The sequence below is a fragment of the Pipistrellus kuhlii genome, unplaced genomic scaffold, assembly GCF_014108245.1.
Source record: "Pipistrellus kuhlii isolate mPipKuh1 unplaced genomic scaffold, mPipKuh1.p scaffold_m20_p_4, whole genome shotgun sequence".
NCBI classification, from domain to species: Eukaryota; Metazoa; Chordata; class Mammalia; order Chiroptera; family Vespertilionidae; genus Pipistrellus; species Pipistrellus kuhlii.
This window is the reverse complement of record NW_023425540.1, coordinates 90319765-90344542: the sequence shown is the minus strand read 5'-3', so window position 1 is coordinate 90344542 and position 24778 is coordinate 90319765. Positions and strand designations below refer to the sequence as shown.

The window sequence follows — 24778 nt, the reverse complement described above, 5'->3', positions numbered from 1 at the left end:
GCTCTCTATCCCTCTCCTTTCCTCTCTGAAAAAAATCAATAAAATATTATTTTTTAAAGTAAACTGCTAAGTAAAAGCAGTCTTTCTATCATACACACACACACACACACACACACACACCCAATTACAGTCCACCTCAGATGACTCAGAATTATGGAATCTTTGACCTCACTTCTTACCAAGCCCTGGCACTAAACTTCCAGCTGTTTCTGAGTCTGGATCCGCTAGAGCAGCAGGAGAGCGGCTGGTTCTTCCTGAAGGTGAGAGCAGGGTGAGGGGCAGGGGCACCGGGAAGGAGAGCTGCCTCTGCAAGAGGTCGGAGTCCACCAGGGAGGGGGCTTGTGATCCCGAACAGGGCGGCAGCCTTAGCCTCAGGGAACGGGGTCCTCAGCCAAGCGAGGCCCAGGTACAGCAGAGAAATGATTTGCATGCAGGACTCAGCTCTTCCTTCTAGAAGGGGCGACTGAGGACAAAGGGTGAGGGCCTGGCCTTGGAAGGTGTGCCTTCGGATGTGTGGGGGGAGTTGGGCAGGGAGTGTCAGTGGGTCAAGGACCCCCACTTTCCTTCCCTCTGTCCCCAGGGGGCCACCCCTCACCCCACTGTCACCTGTCAGATGACCACCCCCCTCAGGTCCTCCCCAGGTTTGTCCCATGGCAGGTTCTTAGCCATGGGTCCTGCTGGGAACGGTGAGCTGGGTGGAGGGGTGTCAGGAATTCTGAGCAGCCAAATGCAATACCTGGTGGACAGGGCAGCTGGTGAGCATCCCCATATGACCCAGGGAGCAGAGGACAGGGGCCCAGGGACCCAGGAGCCAAGCCTGGGTTTTCAAGGTCTTGGGGTACAGCCGGAGGGTGCTGAAGGGGATGGGCAGGAGGTGGGGCAGAGCCTGGGCCGGTGGCCACAGGAGCTCCCTCAGACAACACTTTCCCAAGGTGGGTAAGGAGACCGTGTGAGGAAGGCTCACCTGTCTGAATTCCAATAACGGACTCAGAGACAGAAGTCTGGCGAAAATGGGACTTTTAAAACTTTCTGGAGAGCAGGTGTCTGCTGGTGCAGCTCCTGAATTAGCTGGCACAGGCAGTGTTTATCCCATTGTGTGAAATCCCTCCTCCAGGTCTTTGCTGAGTACATGGAGTTTGCATTCTATCCCATAGGGCCCCAGGTCTTATGGTCTCCTAGTGGGTCTGTTTGTTTTTTTCCATTGGCTGAGGCCTTTTGTAGTTGTCTCCACCTCCTTTTGTCTAGCAAGTCTTCCTGGAAAGTGTGCTATTATACAAGCCACAAGCACAGCTCTCATATCCTCTCCCCACCTCCCCTCCCACATCCTGCTTGCTCTGGCCATATGCTGTTTCCTCTCTATGAAGATGAATCTTAGAGCATGTCTCCCACAATGAGAAGCCCCAGCCAATTGGGGAGCTCTGAGGCATAAGGGTAGATTGGGGAGTTGAGCTTCCCCCCAGGCCTGCAGAGGAGACTCCTGAGCCCAAGGCAAAGCCAGGCCCTGGGCCTCCACAGACAGAGCCCTGTCCCCCCACGCCCAGAGAGTGGGCCCGCTCCGGGGAAATTAACCCTCAGCTCTCCTGTTGTCCAGGTGACCCCTGTAGGCAGGTCCCTGTGAGGTTGGGACCTGGCTTCTGCCTTGCAGGAGCAGAGCCCAGAGGCCCTGGGGGAATTGGAGTGTGTGGGAAGGTGACTTGTGGTGTTCTCCCCACAGATGTGAGCTCTGATTCCCTGAGAAGATGGCGGAAACAGTATTCTTACTGGCTTTGGTGAGATTCAGCCAGACCTGGCCATGCCCAGCCACCAGTTAATGGGCCAAACACAGGAATCTGGTCATTTCCCCATGGACAGGGTGCACCCATGACAACTAAGGGCCTTTAAGGGGGCCCAGGGTTTCCCCCTGGTCTGAGGCCCCAGGACACATGGGGTGGGGGGGCATCTCAAGCTACAGGCCAGGAGTTCTCAGGTGATGGGGCAGAAATAGAATATTGGGGACCAACTGAAATTGTAAGAAATATTAACCATGTTCTGATAACCGTGATTGTTTTGTTCTGATGAAAGAAGGCACATGGCTGGGAGCTCACCTAGAAATGCAGCCCATCCTCCCCACCAGGGAGCTGCCTATTGTCATGGGAAGATTAACAACCTGGTGGTGGAAACCAGAGCCTGAGCCCTTCCCATTTCCTCAGGCCTTTGAGGACCCCCAGCCTGTGTATACCGCAGGCCTTGGCAAATCTCCAGCCTGTGTTACCTGCAAACTGCCCAATTGGCATTCCCCTGCCTACTTCCCCATGTAATCTTTGTCCTTCTACCCAATATAAGCAGCTGGTTTAGCAGGTATTTGTGGATGACCTGCTGCTCACTGACACTGCCAGCAGTATTGGAATTAATGCTCACAGTGATTCCATCCTGTCTCTGCTTCATTGGCTCAAGGAGTGACAGCAGCAGGGACCCACTGATTGTCAGGTTACACAGGGACCCCTCAGCCTCCACCCCCTGCTGGGGTGTCAGAAGGGCCACCACCTCCAGAGCCTGAAGGACCCTCTGCAGTGAGCCTGGCTCACCCTGTGAGCAATTTCACTGGCCACTTGCTTTCTCCCTCCAGCCCAGGGGTTGGAGAGTGCCATCCCCATGACCAATGAGGTGGCAGAGCCCAGAGGGCCAAGGGCCATCCTGAGGCCACCAGTTGCTCACTACAGAGGGGGGAGCAGAGCCAGCATCTCCCTCAGCTCAGTGGATGGGGCCATTCTTCCCTCTGGTTCCACCCATCCTGTCAGCGGGACCCTGAGCCCACAGTCCCCTCACTGTCTCTATCCTGGGGGGTGAGCCTGGGCTCACAGGTCACCCTTCCCCTTTCTTCCTCCTTATAGGGATCAATCACTGTGAGGTCAGGAAGAGTGTCCGGTGGGTTTGTGCTATCCATGGCTGTGATGGCAGCAGGTTTAATAGGAGTCGGCATAGGCATCTTCTGGGATAAGGTGTGTTAACGTAAAAAAAACAAAAAACAAAAAACAAAAAACACATTGAAACCTGTAAATAATTTTAGTGAGTTTATTTGAGTCAAACTGTCGACATATACCAGGAAGCAGAACCTCAATGGGTTAGGATAATGCTTCAGAGAATAGTGGGTTACATTTGTATTTATACATTGCCATCAAAGGAGGGACATAGGTGGGTTACATGAAATTCATTGGTGATGGATAAAGGAGGTGGGATAAAGCAAAGCGGTGGGAAACCCCTGGGATTGGATAAAAAGTAAAATGATAGACACATACTTAGGTGAGTGCAGGAACAATTAACATAATAATGAAGGAATTTGAGGCATGGGTCCTGGCGCCCACCACTTCTGGTTGTGCCCCAGGGGCTCCGGAAAAAGGGAAGTTCAAGTTTCCCAGACATCTCACAGATATGTTATCTTAGAGGCAAAAAGGCAAATGGGCTCAGGAAAGATCTAAGCTGACCTTGTCAGGGAAAATATCGGCCTAAGACATGACTGCCCACCATAACCTGTTTGTAGTTAAATATTTAATTTTCAGACCTTTTTTGTGGTTATTTTAGATCTCTAAATATGCAAGACGGCAACACAAATAGCGGAAGTGGCGCTTTGGGAATGGATCTTCGGAGTAACCTGAGGACCTGCCCTACAACGGACAGGAAGCCTTTCCAAGCCCCTGGCCAGAAGGAGAAGGCTCCACCTTCCCGGGGAATGTGTGAAGCAGCATGCTATACACAGTTTATATTTTCATAATGAACAACGTCAACTTGGAGCAAAATAAAAATAAAATGCATACTGTGTGCCTGGCTCTTCCATTACCAGACTCTTTATCCCAGGATTCCTTTGAGACCCAGCCCTGGGGCCTCCCCACACCCCATCAGCCCCCACCTGGCCCTTCCCCAGGCTGCCTGACCTGATTCATTTTTCAGACCCAGGGCCACTGGTTCTTCTGGGGCCTCCTCAGGGCCTGAAAAGGGAAAGCCAATTCTGTTTCTCCTCCACAGCACTCACAGCCACATCCCAGCTGTGTGCGATTTCCCCCACCAACCTGTTTCCAGTTCTCTGGGACACCGACTTTGTTTCCTCTGATTTAACTCAATTCTGACACCAACAGGAGGTATTTAAGACTCCACCAATCTGCCCCAACTTCAAAAGCCAGTCCCAGATAATGGGTGCCAGGTTACCCACAAATTTCTTTCCAGGGATTCCTGCAACTTCTCCTTGGGTTCAATAATTTGCTAAACTGGGAGTCAGATATCCCTCTCACAATCCAGGACCGCTGGCTCCTAATTGCTCACCTGCCTGTCTGCCTGCCTCATTATCCCTAACTGCCCTCAGTGCCAGCCTGATCACCCCTAACTGCCTCTGCCTTTTGGCCAGGTCACCCCCAATTGCCCACCCCCCGAAGGCCTGTTAGTCTCCAACTGCTCCCCCTGCTGGGGTAGTCACCCCCAACTATCCCTCCACCCCCTTGCTGGTGTAGTTGCCCGCAACTACCCCTCTACTAGCCTGGTCATCCCCAACTGCCCCCTGCTAGCGTGGTCGCCCCACACAGCCTGCTGTTCAGTCACTTGGTCATCCCTCACTAACCCCCCTGCAGGCCTGGTCGCCCCACACAGTCTGTAGTTTAGTTGCCTGTCTTGTTGTTTCATTCGGGACGGCCCCTAGCTCTTTATATATTAGGAAACTCGGGAACAGGGGACTGCTGAAAAGTAAGAGACTAATCAGTCAAAATCCCATCACTTAAAAATGATAAAATAGGAAGTGGCATTCCCCTCACTGGCCAGACCCTTCAGCCCTGCACTGCAGAGCCCCCCAGAGGCACAGTGGGAGCTGTCCCTGGAGGGGCCACAGAGCAGCAGGCAGGCTAAAGGTGAAAGGAGTGTTTAGGGGTAAAACAGCAGGTCCGGAAAGTTTTGGGAATTAGGTTTCCATGGGGAGAACCACAGGCTGCAAAGCTGGGAGCTGCCCCCAGGTAGACATTCACAGAATGAGGGAACTGCCAGGAGGTGCACATTACAGATTGAAGGGCAGGAAGCCACTCATTCAGAGGAGGAGGAGGAGGAGGGCCGAGGGAATAGAAAAACCAAAGGGAGAAGAAGAGGGAACCTCACCTGAGGTTTGGGCTCCGAAGCCGCCACAGTGACCAATCAGAGGGGATGTCAGGCCACAAGGAACTGCAGCCTTTTTCAACCTTAGGAAAGGGGACTTAGTGGGCCTCTGTCCCCTGCCCCAGCTGGGAGTCTGTGCTTGTTTCTCAATGAATTTCCTCCTTTTCCTACACCACCTTTTGTCTGTGGCTTCATTCTTTGACAAGAACCCAGGAAGCCACCTTTGCATGCTGCCCAGTTTGATTTGACTTTGGAGTTTCAAAGGTCCAGCAGACACATTTGTGGGGGAAAGGGGCCACCTGCTGACCTGACCAGCTCAGGGAAGGCCTGCGTGGCAGTCTTGCAAACTCAGAGACCTAAAGCAGTGTTTTTCAACCTTTTTTGGGCAAAGGCACACTTGTTTCATGAAAAAAATCACGAGGCACACCACCATTAGAAAATGTTAAAAAATTTAACTCTGTGCCTATATTGACTATATATAAAGTAATTCTCTTGAATAGGAATCAAATAAACACAAAGAAAGTATTTTATAATTACTTTATTATGAAATATTAAGTAAACAAAATAGTGAAAAATTATAAAATTCTTGTCTTGTCTGCACCTACGGCACACCAGGCAACATCTCAACAGCGGTTGAAAAACGCTGACCTAAAGCAACCACACAGGATGGTCTGAAATTAAACTTTAACTAAAAGCAGTTACGGTGGGTAGTTACATTCTAGGCCGGTATCTTCACTGACAAGGTCAACATTCCCTTATCTGAGCCTATTCGTCTTTTTGCGTCTATAATAACATATCCTTGAAATGTCTGGGTAACTGTTCACTTCCCCTTTTCTGGACCCCTTGGGGTACAACCTAATGCGCCAACACAGACACCACAAACTCCTTCATTGTTATCATGTTTATTGTCCCTGCACCCACCTAAGTACCTATCATTTTACCTTATATACAATCCCAGGGGTTCCCCCTCAACCCCCAACCCCCGCTCCCCTGCATTGCTTTCTCCCACCTCCTTAATCTATCACCAATGAATTTCATGTAACCCACCTACCTGTGTCCCTTTCCTTTGACAGCAATGTATAAATACAGGTGTAACCCGCCATTCTCCAGAGCCTTATCTGAATTCGCTGAGGTTCTGCTTCCCGGCATATGTCGACAGTTTGGCTCAAATAAACTCACAAAAATTCTTTACAGGTTCCAATGTTTTTTGTTTGTTTGTTTTGTGTGTCGTTTAACAGCACAAATTCATAATATTAAAAGAAGTAGAAAAAAAACTAAATGCGCCGGGACCGGTTTGGCTCAGTGGATAGAGAGTCGGCCTGCGGACTGAAAGGTCCCGGGTTCGATTCCTGGCAAGGGCATGTACCTTGGCTGCGGGCACATCCCCAGTGGGGGGTGTGCAGGAGGTGACTGATCGATGATTCTCTCTCATTGATGTTTCTAACTCTCTATCCCTCTCTCTTCCTCTCTGTGAAAAATCAATAAAGAATATTTTTTTAAAAAACAAAAAACTAAATGCCCATCGATAGAATATTATGATTATATCAATGAACTGAAATAAACAGGCATTAAAACAGGAACTGTGTATCCACATGGTTCTCAAGGCACACATGTCAGGCAGGCTGTTGCTCAGCACGGTGAGCTAGGTAGGCAGATGCAGAGACACAGGATGGTGGGTGCTGGGCCATGGGTGGTGGGTGGTGGGTGGCGGGTGGTGGGTGGTGGGTTGTGGGTGGTGGGCTTGATTGTTATTTTGTCTGTGTCGGGGGCCCTCCCTGAGGGTCCTCCCCTGCAAGACTTTCCCCAGGAGGCCTCAGGCCCCTCCTGCTGGCCTTCCCAGATGCCCCTTGGTCATTGCCCTCCCAGGCCCAGTGTTACCTCCTCCAGAAAGTCTCCCAGGACTGAAGGCTTCTGGCTGATGTGAGAATAAACAAGAAATCTTTTCTGTCAAAGAACAGTTTTGGCAGCCGTCATTCGGACTCCAGTGACTTGACGCCAGTATTTTGGTCCTCATGACTGGCAGCTCCCCTGGAGGCCACCGTCTTGGGCTCTGACTTCCCCTTCCACTTCCTCTGAAATAGCCAGTCTCAAAATAATGGGAAGCTGAGCTCTGAGCCTGAGCGATCAAGTCAGAGTTCAAAGTGAGGCCAGGGCCGACCCTGGGTCAGGAAATTAATGTCTGATTGGATTTCCCTTCCCTTGTGCTTTGCCCTTGACTTCCAGCTGGCCAGAGCACCCTTCTGCGCAGGGGTAAATTGGCCTTGCCCATACACGCTTGAGTATTTGCCTCATTGCTGCGACACCGTTGAGAGCATTTCTAACACTGAGCTTCCAGAGGAAGGGCCTTTGCCAAAATGTTGGCTCCGGGGATTCTGAGTACGGGATGGGCTGCAGACTGGGGCCGGCACTGGACCCGAAGCTCTGTTTCCATAACAGGCTCGGGGTCCTCTTCAAATGACTCAGAATTATGGAATCTTTGGCCTCACTCCCCACCACACCTGGCACTGCCCCTCCTGTCTGGGGCTTCAACTATACACTGAGTGGCCAGATTATTATGATCTCTGAACTAATAATAATCTTGCCACCAGCCACGTGTTGCTGTGGCTCAGTCTGGTTAAATGGAAAAGAAAGAAAAGGCAAAAGCACACGTTCCTAATATGTTTTATTTCACAATGCTTGTGGGTATACAATATTTTTTGTTCTTCTATTGTCTGTGCAGATTTAGAGGTTGTCCTGTTAGCCGACTCTAGAACACTCAACATATAATTGTCCATTTGAGAAGCAATCCGAGTCTAGATCTAAACCACAAAATTCTAAAGATTGGCCCTGAGCTTTGTGATTGCAAACGCCAATCGAACTGGGAATTGCAATCTCTTACATTGAAATGGCATATCTGTTGGAATCATAGGAATGCGAGGAATGAGGACTTCTTCACCTTTGAAAGGTCCTGTCAGTATTGTTGCTTCTACCAAGTTGTTCATTAATTTTTGTACTGTGAGCCTCGTGCTGTTGCAAAGCTTTGGCTGGTTGATATTTCGCAACATGATAACTGGCACACGGATTTTCAATTGCAGTAGGTGCGGTGGCATCCCTGGCAGATCGAGTGAATTCAAAAATTCTGTTGGATAATTAACCCCTTCACCTGCTTCCACAACAGTATCGACAGACTTGTATGTGACTGCCTCGCTCTGAATGTTAGACTGAAGAATGTTGTTAAGTTCGTAGACGTCTTTGTTCTTGGTCACAAGAATAGCTCGTTCACTCAGCCAATCGTGATTCTTATAATTGGTTTGAATATTGGGAAATACTTTTTCTGTTGGGAACCAGCAGAGTTGAGGCAAGCAACTCAGTCTTAAGGAAATAGAATTAAGTTCCTTCTAGAATTAAGTTCCTTCTAGCAGAAGTTATGAGGTGCCCTGAGGGCTTGGCCAAAGATAAGATTAACCTGGGGTTTAGCATCTCCTGTCTTCCTGCCTCTTCCCCTTCCTGATCCTCCCCCCTAGATAGCCCAGCCTTGGAATGGTGCACCTTGGAATGTCACACCGCCTCTGGCAATTAGTCAATCCTGTGTTGCCATACCAAAGACCCCCCTGCATAGGCGGCCCTGCCCCCCTTTGTCTCTGCTGTATAAATACAGCCATTTCAGAGAATAAAACTGAGGCTTGATCAGAACCTTGTCTTGCCTCCATTCTTTCCGCGTTCCTTGTTTGATTCATTCTCTTAGGTGGTTCATGCGTGCCCCCCGTTGTTGTCCCGCGGGTCGGGACATTTTTCAATCAATTCATCTTCCAACATCACTAAATTGCAGAAGTTATGAGGCATTGAAATTGGTCCTGAGGTCAGGTCAACCGAAACCTTTCCGTTCCCAATTTCCAGCAATTGATGTGAGAATATCTCAGCGGATCAATCGTTTTGCAGCTGAACCTGCATATTTGTCATTCATTTTAACTTCTTTACGTGTCGCCACAAAGTAGAGTATTTCAGGCAAGCATTTATTTCGTCTGCTGGTGTCGATCGAGGATTTCAGGTAATGTTTGCCTGAAATCTCCTGCAAGCAATATTAATGCGTTCCCAAATGGTCTGATGTTTCCACGCAAATCTTGCAATGATCGATCAAGAGCCTCGAGGGATTTTTTGTGGACCACTGTGCATTCTTTCCAAACAATAAGTTTGCATTTCTGCAATACTTTTGCCATGCTGGATGCTTTGGAAATGTTGCACGTGGCAGTTTCAATGAATTGCATGTTCAATGGCAATTACAAAGCGGAATGAACAGTTCTGGTAGCAATGTCACAGTTATTCCCAATGACACAAGAGCTAAGGCTATGTCATTTTGGGATCCAGTTGCTGCCAGAATCAATCTAATTAGGAACGTTTTACCAGTTCCTCCTGGCGCATCTAAAAAGATTTCTCCAACCCCATTATTGACAGTTTGCATTATTTGATCGTAAATGCCTTTTTGTTCAAGTGTTAGTTTAGGAATATTTGATTGCACATATGACAAAAGGTCACCCATGTTGTAATTTTGTTCACTACGCAATTCTCCATCGAATGAAGCAGCAGCAGATGGATTTGGTGATGGCATTCCCAATTGATTGAGAACTTTGGTAGCGATTTCTAAGCACAAATCTTGAATCATTATCAACATTGAAATGGTATCGTGAAATTGGAAATTCGGAGCGAACTGCAAATTGTGACTCTTTGATTACGGTTGTTGTCGGTAAATGGATCATAAATCGGAAACATTGAAATGGAATCCTAAAATATTTTTTTTCTAAAATGATTTATTTATTTATTTATTTTTAATATATTTTATTGATATTTTACAGAGAGGACGGGAGAAAGACGGAGAGCTAGAAACATCGATGAGAGAGAAACATTGACCAGCTGCCTCTTGCACACCCACTACTGGGGATATGTCCGCAACCAATGTATTGTACATGCCCTTGACCAGAATCAAACCAAGGACCTTTCAGTCTGCAGACCAACGCTCTATCCATTGAGCCAAACTGGTTTCAGGGAATCATAAAATATTTAGTATAGCCTGTGTTGCTTTTATGTCCAATAGATAGCGCTGTGTTGTTTTTTTGTTGTTGTTTTTTTACCTGTCACAGGTGTGACATCTATACAATAGTAGGTATAAGGTATGTAAAAACACTTGCGTATTCAAATGCAACTTTACGTCAAAATTTCAAAGCAATCGGTGAAGAACTTTCAGAGATTTAAGATTTTGAACAAATGAACATTTACATTTTTATTAATATAGAAGATATATACACACCTTAGAGGCCCAGTCCATGAATTTGTGCATGGGGAACGGGGGTCTGGCCAGCCTGGCCAGCCTGGCCAGGGGAAGGAGACATGGGTGGTTGGCTGACCTGCCTGCTGGTTGAACTCTTGGTTGAGGGAACAATTTGCTTATTAGCCTTTTATTATATAGAATTATTATATATGATATACACTGAGTGGCCAGATTATTATGCGTTCAGCGATTAAAAAAATCTGGCCACTCAGTGTATTTCTCCTCTACCAGCCATGCCGAAAGCCTGCCCAGGAATCAATTTTCTCCCTCTGACCCTCACCCTCAGTTGTCTTTAGTTGACTCCCTAAAGGCTATGTGTTGACTGCTTTTTCGTCAGGGAAGTGAAAGGGAAACAAACTAAAATGAAACTTAAAAACCTCAGAAAAAAAGTCACATGATTTCAGGGAAACCACTGGGTACACGGCAGCGCAGAGCTGGAAGGAAAGTCCCAAGTCTGCTTCTGGGTCAGACCAGCCAGAGCAGCAGGAGAGCGGCTGGTTCTTCCTGAAGGTGAGAGCAGGGTGAGGGGCAGGGGCACCGGGAAGGAGAGCTGCCTCTCCAAGAGGTGGGAGTCCACCAGGGAGGGGGCCGTGATCCGGAACAGGGCGGCAGCCTTGGCCTCAGGGAACAGGGTCCTCAGCCAAGGGAGGCCCAGGTACAGCAGAGAAATGATTTGCATGCAGGACTCAGCTCTTCCTTCTAGAAGGGGCGACTGAGGACAAAGGGTGAGGGTCTGGCCTTGGAAGGTGTGCCTTCGGATGTGTGGGGGGAGTTGGGCAGGGAGTGTCAGTGGGTCAAGGACCCCAGCTGTCCCTCTCTGTCCCCAGCGGGCCACCCCTCACCCCACTGTCACCTGTCAGATGACCCTCCCCCCCCTCAGGACTTCCCCAGGTTTGTCCCATGGCAGGTTCTTGTCCATAGGCCCTGCAGGGAGCGGTGAGCTGGGTGGAGGGGTGTCGGGAATTCTGAGCAGCCAAATGCAATACCTGGTGGACAGGGCAGCTGGTGAGCATCCCCATATGACCCAGGGAGCAGAGGACAGGGGCCCAGGGACCCAGGAGCCAAGCCTGGGTTTTCAAGGTCTTGGGGTACAGCCGGAGGGTGCTGAAGGGGATGGGCAGGAGATGGGGCAGAACCTGGGCCGGTGGCCACAGGAGCTCCCTCAGACAACACTTTCCCAAGGTGGGTAAGGAGACCGTGTGAGGAAGGCTCACCTGTCTGAATTCCAATAACGGACTCGGAGACAGAAGTCTGGCGAAAATGGGACTTTTAAAACTTTCTGGAGAGCAGGTGTCTGCTGGTGCAGCTCCTGAATTAGCTGGCACAGGCAGTGTTTATCCCATTGTGTGAAATCCCTCCTCCAGATGTTTGCTGAGTACATGGAGTTTGCATTCTATCCCATAGGGCCCCAGGTCTTATGGTCTCCTAGTGGGTCTGTTTGTTTTTTTCCATTGGATGAGGCCTTTTGTAGTTGTCTCCACCTCCCTTTGTCGAACGAGTCTTCCTGGAAAGTGTGCTATTAGGTCTAGTAATAATTAATGTCGTTTTCTCATACTTTTTTAAAATCGAATTTATTTAAACAATACAACAAAATTTAATCAACAATATAGCTGCCGTTGTTTTCTACTACTTGTGCCCAACGCTCAGGAAGCATTTTAATCCCTCTGTTGTACAATTCTTGTGATTTTGATGCAAAAAATTTGGTCAATGCATTTTTGAGGCATTCTTCATTATTAAATTTTTTTCCAAGAAGAAAGTTTTGCAAAGAACGAAACAAATGGTAATCGGAAGGGGCAATATCAGGAGAATATGCAGGTTGAGGGAGAACTTCCCATTCCAACTGGCGCAGTTTTTCAGCAGTGATTCTTGCTGTATGCGGTCGTGCGTTATCATGGTGAAGAATTACGCCCTTCCAATTAATCAGCGCGGGTTCTTTTTCTCTTAAAGCTTGGGCTAACCTTTCCAATTGGGCACTATACACTGCACTTGTAATGGTTTGGTTAGATGGTAAAAGTTCATAATGAAGAATTCCTTTAAAATTCCACCAAACACACAACATCACCTTTTTCGCATGCAAGTCAGGTTTTGGCGTGGGCTGCGGAGCCTCATTTTTGTCCAACCATTGAGGCCGCCTTTTCAAATTAACATACAGCACCCATTTTTCATCTCCGGTAACAATTTGCTCTAAAAACGGCAAATGGTTTTGACGAGAGAGGAGCGAACTGCAAATTGTGACTCTTTGATTACGGTTGTTGTCGGTCAACTCATGAGGAACCCATTTTCCAAACTTTTGGACTTTGCCAAGTGCACGCAATTGATTGGAAATTGTTTTTTGTGAACAATTTAAAGTTGTCGCAAGCTCTTGTTGGGTAATTTGAGGATTTTGCACCAAAAGAGCTTGAAGAGCTTCTTGATCAAAATTGGACACACGGCCTCGACCACTCTTGTCATCTAACGAAAAATTTCCCTCGCGAAATTTCTCAAACCAACGCTGGCATTTTCTGGCGCTAACTGCATATTGACCAAGAGCACTACAGATGTTTTTTGCAGCCTCACTTGCTTTTCTTCCTAATTGGAACTCGTAAAGCATGCAGTGCCGAATATGCTCTTCATCCGCCATCTTCTTAGCCCTAGTTTTGCAACAAAAACCAAACCAAACACAAACTTTTTCAAGCAAAACTTTTTAATTGCACTTCACACGTTCTGTAGATACCACGTGTTTGAAAGTTATGTCAATACAAGTCAATGCCAAGCAAGATTTTAAACGAATGTTAAAAAACGACATTAATTATTATTACTAGACCCGATACAAGCCACAAGCACAGCTCTCATATCCTCCTCCCCTCCCACATCCTGTTTGCTCTGGCCATATGCTGTTTCCTTTCTATGAAGATGAATCTTAGAGCATGTCTCCCACAACGAGAAGCCCCAGCCAATTGGGGAGCTCAGAGGCATAAGGGTAGATTGGGGAGGTGAGCTTCCCCCCAGGCCTGCAGAGGAGACTCCTGAGCCCAAGGCAAAGCCAGGCCCTGGGCCTCCACAGACAGAGCCCTGTCCCCCCAGGCCCAGAGAGTGGGCCCGCTCCAGGGCAATTAACCCTCAGCTCTCCTGTTGTCCAGGTGACCCCTGTAGGCAGGTCCCTGTGAGGTTGGGACCTGGCTTCTGCCTTGCAGGAGCAGAGCCCAGGGGTCCTGGGGGAATTGGAGTGTGTGGGAAGGTGACTTGTGGTGTTCTCCCCACAGGTGTGAGCTCTGATTCCCTGAGAAGATGGCGGAAACATTCTTAATGGCTTTGGTGAGATTCAGCCAGACCTGGCCATGCCCAGCGACCAGTTAATGGGCCAAACACAGGAATCTGGTCATTTCCCCATGGACAGGGTGCACCCAGGACAACTAAGGGCCTTTAAGGGGGCCCAGGGCTTCCCCCTGGTCTGAGGCCCCAGGACACATGGGGTGGGGGACATCTCAAGCTACAGGCCAGGAGTTCTCAGGTGATGGGGCAGAAATAGAATATTGGGGACCAACTGAAATTGTAAGAAATATTAACCATGTTCTGATAACCGTGATTGTTTTGTTCTGATGAAAGAAGGCACATGGCTGGGAGCTCACCTGGAAATGCAGCCCATCCTCCCCACCAGGGAGCTGCCTATTGTCATGGGAAGATTAACAACCTGGTGGTGGAAACCAGAGCCTGAGTCCGTCCCATTTCCCCAGGCCTCTGAGGACCCCCAGCCTGTGCATACTGCAGGCCTTGGCAAATCTCCAGCCTGTGTTACCTGAAAACTGCCCTCTTGGCATTCCCTTGCCTACTTCCCCATGTAATCTTTGTCCTTCTACCCAATATAAGCAGCTGGTTTAGCAGGTATTTGTGGATGACCTGCTGCTCACTGACACTGCCAGCAGTATTGGAATTAATGCTCACAGTGATTCCATCCTGTCTCTGCCTCATTGGCCCAAGGAGTGAAAGCAGCAGGGACCCACTGATTGTCAGGTTACACAGGGACCCCTCAGCCTCCATCCCCTGCTGGGGTGTCAGAAGGGCCACCTCCTCCAGAGCCTGAAAGACCCTCTGCAGTGAGCCTGGCTCACCCTGTGAGCAGTTCCACTGGCCACTTGCTTTCTCCCTCCAGCCCAGGGGTTGGAGAGTGCCATCCCCATGACCTATGAGGTGGCAAGGCCCAGAGGGCCAAGGGCCATCCTGAGGCCACCAGTTGCTCACTACAGAGGTGGGAGCAGAGCCAGCATCTCGTCAGCTCAGTGGATGGGGCCATTCTTCCCTCTGGTTCCACCCATCCTGTCATCTGGGACCCTGAGCCCACAGTCCCCTCACTGTCTCTATCCTGGGGGGTGAGCCTGGGCTCACAGGTCACCCTTCCCCTTTCTTCCTCCATATAGGGAATGGGAGGTGTGAACTTTGTGGCAGGGGCAACAGGGATCTCTGCAGTTCTGCTATCCGTGGGCTTGGTGATAGTGGCAATCACAGCAATCACAGCAATTGGAATCTACTGCTGGAGAAAGGTGAGAGCAAGCTTGGTCTGAGGTTGGCAGGGACTGGGGATGGGGGCTGCATATGTGTAAGAGAGAAAGTTGGGGATGGTTTGAAGGAGGTACAGTTCAGATCTGAGAAGGTAGTGGGGCCCTGCATTGGCCTGGATGTCTGGCTGCCCCTCACACTGACTGTCCATACCCTCCTCCCATTGTCAGCTCCGGGCCCTGTCTGACATGCCTGCCTTCTTTTGCAGGCCCAAGAAAACAAGAAACAGAAAATGTATTGACAGGAATCCTTTCCAATCCCCTGGCCAGAAGAAGAAGGCTCCACCTTCCTAGGGGATGTGTGAAGCAACATGCTATACACAGTTTATATTTTCATTATGAACAAAGTCAACTTCGGAGCAAAATAAAAATGAATTAAATACACATTTATTGAGTGCATACTGTGTGCCTGACTCTTCCAGAACCAGACTCTTTATCCCAGGATTCTGGGTCCTTTGAGACCCAGCCTCCCCATACCCCAGCAGCCCCCACCTGGCCCTTCCCCAGGCTGCCTGACCTGATTCATCTTTCAGACCCAGGGCCACTGGTTCTTCTGGGGCCTCCTCAGGGCCTGGAAAAGAAAAGCCAATTCTGTTTCTCCTCTACAGCACTCACAGCCACATCCCAGCTGTGTGCCATTTCCCCCACCAACCTGTTTCTAGTTCTCTGGGTCACCGACTTTGTTTCCTCTGATTTAACTCAATTCTGACACCAACAGGAGCTATTGAAGACCCCACAAGTGAGGGATTCAGTCCCACCAATCTGCCCCAACTTCAAAAGCCAGTCCCAGATAATGGGTGCCAGGTTACCCACAAATTTCTTTCCAGGGATTCCCGCATCTTCTCCTTGGGTTCAATAAATTCCTAGAAGGGCTCACAGAACACAGGTAAATGGTTCACTTATTAGATCATTAGTTTTGTGTGCGTGTGTGTGTGTGTGTGTGTGTGTGTGGTTTTTTTTTTTTTTTTAAATATATTTCATTGATTTTTTACAGAGAGGAAGGGAGAGGGATAGAGAGCTAGAAACATCAATGAGAGAGAAACATGGACCCGCTGCCTCCTGCACACCCCCTACTGGGGATGTAACTGCAACCAAGGTACATGCCCTTGACCGGAATCGAACCTGGACCTTTCAGTCCGCAGACAGACGCTCTATCCACTGAGCAAAACCGGTTTAGGCTAGATCATTAGTTTATTATAAAGGATATGACACAGGCCCTGGTTGGGTGGCTCAGTTGGTTGGAGTGTCACCCCTTGCATCAAAAGGCTGAGGGCTCAAATAAAGTCAGGGCACATCCCTAGGTGGTGAGTTCCATCCCTGGTTGGGGTGCATACGGAAAGAGAAGTTGGAGACTGAAAACCAGGTGACACAGGCTTTATGAGAGGAGAAACCTGCCGGGCTGTCTCGCAAGGGGAGAGCAGCAACCTGTGCAGAGGTGAGCACTCCTGTTGAGGGGAGGAAGGGGAAGGGATGGGGTTATGGGTACTCAGCGGGCTCTGACTGGTGGCTTAGTGTATGGTCCATGTAAGGCACAGAGTTAGGCACTCAGGTACTCATAGTCGGGGAGTGGGTTTTTGAGGTTCACTAGCGGGCTACATAAAGCACCAGAGTGGTAGTGGGAGCACGGCCAATATGGACAGTCAAACTCCCCTATGTTGTCAGGGACCCCTTTCTGGTGGTATTTCATACATAGATATTTGTGGTTGGTGGCATAGCTCCGATGCCACCCACTGCAGCTAGACCACCCCGGGACCATGGCCGCACAGGCATCAAAACAGAGAGTGACCCTGGAGGGTTTGCCATCCCAGAGAGGAGAATTGATTACTCTCTCATCATCCTAGGCCTGTTTTACCTGAAAAGGACCAGGAACCTACCTTGGTGTATTCATTGTTAGTTGCTTGTAAGAGGACTATGGTGAGGAGACAAGACATATAAAAAGGAATTTGAAAACCCGAGCTTCTTCTGGAGTAGAGAATTGGATCTTATCTTGCCAGGTAAGATCCACTGGCCATGAATGTAAGTCTTCCAGGGAAGCAGATCTCGGTCTCCACCAGGACCAGTCTTCCAGGACACACTGTGAATTCGGCTGCTGAGGGTCTCAGGGTCGGAGATTCACAGGAGAGCGGGCTTTGTTAGTAGTGGGCTGGATGATGGTCGCAGCAGCATGATTTCCCCAAGAAACTGGTTGGTGAAGTCTCCAGAGCGACCCTGTTGAGTGACTTGGGAGGTAAAAGCTGGTCCTGAGGCTCTCTTTGCATCCTGCCGCTGCTTCGGAAGAGGAGGAGAGACCAGGCTCAAGCTTGAATAAAGGCTCTTTGCTTTTGCATCAGACTCGGCTCCCTGGTGGCCTTGGGGATCTTGAAATCTGGGCATAACATTGGCAACTAGCCTCCTTTGTCTTTGGAGTAATATACAGGTTACAGACCAGCGAGTGGGAGAAGAGTAGGCTCAGAAGGGAAAAGGCTACAGAGCTCAGATAGAGCTGAGAGCTGGTACTGCCACAATGTAAAGCTGAGAGCTCATAGAGGGCTCAGATATGGCCACCATGTTAACCAGCCAGTGTGCTGGGAGAGAAGCTCGGAGGTGGTTACTACGTGAAGCTACAGAGAACAGCCAGTGTGCTGGGCAGGGAAGACAGGAGAAGCTGCTGAGGCTGAGAGCTTAGGTACCGACCCCTACGATGTGAGGCAGTGAGTGTAGGAGGCAGCACGCAGCTGCTCAGATAACAGCTGTGAGGACAGAGACTAATGCTGCTTTGTGGGAAAGATGTCCATGTTAACCAGCTGGTGTCCGGCTGCCTGTCTGTATGAACTTTGCTGTGAAGAACTGTTTTGTCTGACGGCTATATGGCTACTGGCTTCTGCAATATGCTCTTACCCTCTCGTGGCTTCTCCGTCTAAGCCCCAGTGTCCAAGAAGGCCCTGTCCCTAGGCAGAGGGGCTCAGACCCACCATCTCTATCTAGTGAGCGGAGGATAAAGGAGGATTTGGACTAAGACCCCAACAGTTCTGGAACTGCCCTGGCACAGTCAGGAAGAATTTAGAAGAATTATAGGGACTCAGAACAACGCAGAGCTCCGGAGCCCTGGCTGGGCTCTTGCTGGGTCTGACAGAATGTAACTAGTGCCACTGAATCATAGACCACACACTTAAATATAGTTAAAGTGGCAAAAAGAAGTCTCCTTGGCTCTACCATCTGGGAAGGAGAAAGACAGCACGCTGAACCTCAGGAACTGTGAAGGTGCAGAGAACTGTGCGTGCGAAAAGGCAGCCACAGAGTTCGCTGCCGGCTTGATAGTGGAGCACGGAGAGGGCGGGCTGAGTTCACTGCTGACTTACCTGCTGCGCGCAGAGAGGGCGGACAGCTAATGCGCAGGGAGAGGCCAGACTGTCAGGCAGTGGGCAGAGATCTCTAGGAGGTGTGTGAAGCCAGAGGCCATTACTGCGGGACTCAGAAACCAGACCCTCATAGGGAGGGGCTGAATAAAGCTTGTCTGCACCACCCGAGACTCTGCCCCTTCCAAGCGGAGCACAGAAGCCCTTCCAGTGGCTAGCTTTCTCAATCGTAGCAAATGGGACTTTCCTAGGGAGTGACAGACATGAATCTAAAGCTTGTCTGCGCCTATACCAAAGAGGTGCGTGCGCCTGCAACCAGTTGTGAGGGATTCAACAAAGCTTGTCTGTGCCACCCCGAGACTCCGCCCCATTCAAGTGGAATACAGAAACCCTCCTAACTGAGACACTTCTGATCCTCATAGCCAATTGGCTTGGAGATCAACACTTCCCAGTGATACCAACAGCAAGCAAGGTTTAACAACAAGACTGCACACACAGCCCACAAAGGGCTACACCAAGACTGTCCACCTCAGGTACCTGGGAGGCTGACTCACTGAACCATATAGGACACCTTAGCACACAAAGCCACCCTACTAACTCAGGGAAGCTGTGAAAATGCCGAGACAGGGAAACAGATCACAAACAAAAGAAATGGAGGGAAAGAAGCGACTAGATATAGAGTTCCAAACCACACTTATAAGGTTTTTCAAGAATTTCCTAGAAAAGGTCGGTAAGACCTATGAGTATATGAAAAGGGATCAACAAGAACTCATAAGGGATCAACAAGAAAATAATAAAGGATCAACAAGAAATAAAGAATACATTGTCTGAAATAAAAAATGTTATACAGAGTCCTAAAAACAGAATGGAAGATTGCAAGAATCAAGTCAAAGATTTGGAACATAAAGAGCCAGAAGACACTCCTCCGCAGAAGCAAGAAGAGAAAAGAATCCAGAAAGTTGAAGATAATGTAAGAAACCTCTGGGACAACTTCAAGCGAACCAACACCAGAATTATGGGGGTCCCAGAAGATGAGAGAGAGCAAGATATCGAAAACATACTGAAAGAAATAGTGACAGAAAACTTCCCCCACCTGGGGAAAGAATTAGACTTACAAGTCCAGGAAGGGCACAGAACTCCAAACAAAAGGAATCCAAAGAGGACCACACCAAGACACATCATAATTAAAATTCCAAGAGCAAAAGACAGAGAGACAATATTAAAAGCAGCAAGAGAAAAGCAGGTAGTTACCTATAAAGGAGCACCTAAACGATTGTCAGCTGATTTCTCAACAGAAACCATGCAGGCCAGACTGGAATGGCAAGAAATATTCAAGGTGATGAATAGCAAGAACCTACAGCCAAAAATAATCTACCCAGCAAAGCTATCACTCAGAATTGAAGGCCAGATAAAGAGCTTCACAAATAAAAAAAAAGCTAAAGGAGTTCATCACCGCCAAACCAGAAGGGGTTCTTTCGGAAACGAAAGTAGATAAAGATAAAAACTATGAACAGCAAATATGTAACTATCAACAAGTGAATCTAAAAACCAAGGGAATTAAAAAAAAATCTGATGAACAATATTAACTGATGAATATAATAGGATCAGAGGTATGAAAGGGAAGTGAACTGACCATTCTCGGGGGAAAAAGGAGTGGGGGGTGTGGGAAGAGACTGAACATAAACTATGCACCTGTGGATGAGGACAATGTGGGGTGGGGAAAGGGCAGAGGGTGGGGTGGGAATCTGGTGGAGGGAAGCTATGGAGGGGGGGGGCGAGAAATGAGGAACATTTGTAATAATATGAACAATAAAGATTTATTTTTAAAAAAAAAAAAAAAGAAGTCTCCTTAATTTTGAATGTGTAGGTCTTAGCAGTTTAACATACAGATGAGAAGTAGATCCTGTAAACATTTCACAAAAAAGATAAATAGAAAAAGCAAACTGTTAAGTAAAAGCAGTCTTTCTATTATACAAACACACACCCTCAACACAATCAATTACAGTCAGCTACAGATGACTCAGAATTATGGAATCTTTGATGTCATTTCCTACCACACCCAAGTACAAAACTTTCAGCTATTATATTTCTGACTCTAGATACACTAGAGCAGGATAGCGGTCCGTCTCTTTCTGAAGGTGAGAGCAGGGTGAGGGGCAGGGGCACCGGGAAGGAGAGCTGATTCTCCAAGAGGGGGGAGTCCACCAGGGAGGGGGCTTGTGATCCGGAACAGGGCGGCAGCCTTAGCCTCAGGGAACGGGGTCCTCAGCCAAGGGAGGCCCAGGTACAGCAGGGAAATGATTTGCATGCAGGACTCAGCTCTTCCTTCTAGAAGGGGCGACTGAGGACAAAGGGTGAGGGCCTGGCCTTGGAAGGTGTGCCTTCGGATGTGTGCGGGGAGTTGGGCAGGGAGTGTCAGTGGGTCAAGGACCCCAGCTGTCCCTCTCTGTACCCAGGAGGCCACCCCTCACCCCACTGTCACCTGTCAGATAACCACTCCCCTCAGGTCCTCCCCAGGTTTGTCCCATGGCAGGTTCTTAGCCATGGGTCCTGCTGGGAGTTGTGAGCTGGGGTGGAGGGGTGTCAGGAATTCTGAGCAGCCAAATGCAATACCTGGTGGACAGGGCAGCTGGTGAGCATCCCCATATGACCCAGGGAGCAGAGGACAGGGGCCCAGGGACCCAGGAGCCAAGCCTGGGTTTTGAAGGTCTTGGGGTACAGCCGGAGGGTGCTGAAGGGGATGGGCAGGAGGTGGGGCAGAGCCTGGGCCGGTGGCCACAGGAGCTCCCTCAGACAACACTTTCCCAAGGTGGGTAAGGAGACCGGGTGAGGAAGGCTCGCCCGTCTGAATTCCAGTAACGGACTCGGAGACAGAAGTCTGGCGAAAATGGGACTTTTAAAACTTTCTGGAGAGCAGGTGTCTGCTGGTGCAGCCCCTGAATTAGCTGGCACAGGCAGTGTTTATTCCATTGTGTGAAATCCCTCCTCCAGGTGTTTGCTGAGTACATGGAGTTTGCATTCTATCCATAGGTCTCAAGTTCTTATTGTCTCCTATTGGTGTATATATTTTTTGTGAAGGTGTTTGTGTGTGTGTGTGTGTGTGTGTGTGTGTTTTGTTTGTTGTTGTTGTTTTTTGTGTGTGTCTGTGTGTGTCTGTGTGTCTGTGTGTCTGTGTGTGTGTGTGTGTGTGTGTGTGTGTAAGGTTTGAGGCTCTGGAAATTGACCACCAACATATGTTAAAGTAAAATCTTTCCCCAGAAATGAGCGGGACTCATTACGGGCTGCATCCATGGATGGCAACACATGACGGGCCTGGGGGTCTTTTTAAGAGGAGGAACAGGAAAGGGGTGCACCCAGGGCGGAACAGGAAGGGGTGGGCGCCAGGGCACTTTGGCATGCACTGATTTGGGGTTCAAAGTCTTGGGGATGTCTCTGTGATGGATGCCAGTAATGTCATAACTCCCGCCCACCAGTTGGGGGGAGGGAGAAACTCACAGTTTGTTTGTTTGTTTGTTTGTTTGTTTGTTTCCATTGGTTGAGGCCTTTTCTAGTTGTCTCCACCTCCCTTTGTCTAAGGATTCTTCCTGGAAAATGTGCTACCAGCCAGGAGCCCAGCTCTCATATCCTCTCCCCGCCTCCCCTACCACATCCTGTTTGCTCTGGCCATACGCTGTTTCTTTTCTATGAAGAGGTACCATAGAGCCATGTCTCCTACAAGGAGAAGCTCCACGCTGTCTGGGGAGCCCAAAAACAATGGGGATAGGATAGGTGAGCTTCCCCCCAGGCCTGCAGAGGAGACTCCTGAGCCCAAGGCAAAGCCAGACCCTGGGCCTCCACAGACAGAGCCCTGTCCCCCCACGCCCAGAGAGTGGGCCCGCTCCAGGGCAATTAACCCTCAGCTCTCCTGTTGTCCAGGTGACCCCTGTAGGCAGGTCCCTGTGAGGTTGGGACCTGGCTTCTGCCTTGCAGGAGCAGAGCCCAGAGGCCCTGGGGGAATTGGAGTGTGTGGGAAGGTGACTTGTGGTGTTCTCCCCACAGGTGTGAGCTCTGCTTCCTTGAGAAGATGGCGGAAAAAGCATTCTTAATGGCTTTGGTGAGATTCAGCCAGACCTGGCCATGCCCAGCGACCAGTTAATGGGCCAAACACAGGAATCTGGTCATTTCCCCATGGACAGGGTGCACCCAGGACAACTAAGGGCCTATAAGGGAGCCCAGTGATTCCCCCTGGGCTAAGACCCCAGGACACATGGGGGGGCATCTCAAGCTACATGCCAGGAGTTCTCAGGTGATGGGGCAAATAGGTGGAAAGGTTCTGAGTTGGGCCAGGGTCACACAGAACCGACTCAAGTAAGGTAACCAGACATCCCACTTTTGGCGGGACTGTCCCGCCAAAAGCGGGACTTCTGGTCACCTTCGACTCAAGGCTCAGTGTAGTCAAAATTATATTTATTCAAGGCATCTGGGTGCAGAGAGGCTGAGTGAGAAAGAAGTCAGCAGTGAGTGGGGGAGGGAGTAGGCTTTCTGTGTGCTCAGGGAGAGCTGCAGGTGGCTTCGGGTCACTTGTGTCTGGGCTGGGCTGCCGGGGGCTTCTGTTGACCCAAGTATCAGGGCTGTGCGAGAGTTGTAGTCTCAGAAGTTCATGTAAGATGTTCTCAAGGGGAAGATGTTTTTGCAAAGCTTCGGCTTGCAGAACAAACTTAGTTTCTGCGAAGTTAGAGCCCAATTTATTTTTCTTTTCTTTTTTAAAAATATTTTTATTGATTTCAAGGAGGAATGGAGAGGGAGGAAGAGATTGAAACATCAATGATGAGAGAGAATCATTGATCGGCTGCCTCCTGCATGCCCCACAGTGGGCATCGAGCCCACAACCCAGGCATGTGCCCTTCACCAGAATTGAACCTGGGACCCTTCAGTCTACAGTCCAACACCCTATCCACTGAGCCAAACCAGCTAGGGCTGTAAGAAATATTAATCATGCTCTGTTACCATGATTGTTTTGTTCTGATTAAAGAGAGAGCCTTCTAGCCTGGCTGGAAGTCACCTGGAAATGCAGCCCATCCCCCCCATGACCTATGAGGTGGCAGGACCCAGAGGGCCAAGTGCCAAGGGGGACTCTGAGGCCATCAGTTGCTCACTACAGGGGGCTGCCTATTGTCATGGCAACTAGAGCCTCCAGCCCTTTGCATATCACAGCCCTTTGAAGACCCCCAGCCTGTGCATACCGCAGGCCTTGGCAAATCTCCAGCCTGTGTTACCTGCAAACTGCCCACTTGGCATACCCTTGCCTACTTCCCCATGTAATCTTTGTCCTTCTACCCAATATAAGCAGCTGGTTTATGGTGAGGTGCAGAGCAGATTTCTGTGGATGACCTGCCTCTTTCTTCCTCCATATAGGAAACCGGTTCTATAACTCTGAATGTCCTGGGAAAGGGGGCTGCTGCCATTGTGCTAGCCGTGGGCTTTGTACTCATATGCGCACTCTGCATACTATGTTGAAATAAGGTCAGAGCAAGCCTGGGATTAGCATCTGGGGAGGTCTGGGGCTGGCTAGGGATGGGGATGGGGCTGCCCACGAGTAAGAGGGAGGGCTGGGGGTGGTTTGAGGGAGGCACAGTTCAGGTCTGAGAAGGTAGTGCATTGGCCTGGAGGTCTGGCTGCCCCTCACACTGACTGCCCAGACCCTCCTCCCATTGTCAGCTCTGGGCCCTGCCTGGCATGCTCGCCCTCTTTTGCAGGCCCTGTGAAAACAAGACCTAGAGAATGCATTGGCAGGAAGCCTTTCCAAGCCCCTGGCCAGAAGGAGAAGGCTCCACCTTCCCAGGGAATGTGTGAAGCAGCATGCTATACACAGTTTACATTTTCATAATGAACAACGTCAACTTCGGAGCAAAATAAAAATGAATTAAATACACATTTATTGAGTGCATACTGTGTGCCTGACTCTTCCAGAACCAGACTCTTTATCCCAGGATTCGGGGTCCTTTGAGACCCAGCGCCACTACCTCCAGCCCTGATGTTAGCAGGGAAGGGCATGTGATAAGAACAGAGCCACATCTGTCTGATGAATGATAGATGAGAAGTTTTCTTGCAGACCCTGGAAACTGGAGGATGAAACAGGTCTAGGTGGGCCCATTACTCAAAGGAAAGGAAAGCATTTTTAGAACAGACCCGTTGTTGCTGAAAGATGAAACAGAGGGGTCGGAGACGGGGCCCCAGGAGACAGGCTGTGTTGGTGGAGAATTCCTCTGCCAGGCTGCCTTCCGAGAAGAAAAGAGCACACTGCCGGGGTGAACACGCCTCTTGAGGAGAGGAAAAGGAAGGGAGGAGGTTTAGGGCACTCTGATTGGTGGTTTCATGTAAGACACATGATGAAGGACCTAGGGACTTAGAAATTAGGGGCTTAGGCCGTAACCGGTTTGACTCAGTGGAGAGAGCCTCGGCCTGCGGACTCAACGGTCCCAGGTTCGATTCCAGTCAAGGGCATTATAAGGTTCTCCCTCCTC

General features: G+C 49.4%; 1 long non-coding RNA gene across 3 annotated transcripts; it reads left to right on the top strand.

The window, feature by feature from the left end:
- The first annotated feature begins 203 nt into the window (after window positions 1-203).
- On the top strand, window positions 204-24199 carry LOC118703194. 3 transcript variants are annotated; one of them, XR_006739713.1, is made up of 4 exons: window positions 204-260; window positions 13651-13702; window positions 23670-23777; window positions 24011-24199. It is a non-coding gene; the product is annotated as an uncharacterized LOC118703194 (long non-coding RNA). The 3 variants fall into 3 exon arrangements; XR_006739711.1 differs by lacking the exon at window positions 204-260 and adding an exon at window positions 10793-10918; XR_006739712.1 differs by lacking the exons at window positions 204-260; window positions 13651-13702 and adding exons at window positions 20334-20413; window positions 22314-22368.
- Window positions 24200-24778: the final 579 nt, after the last annotated feature.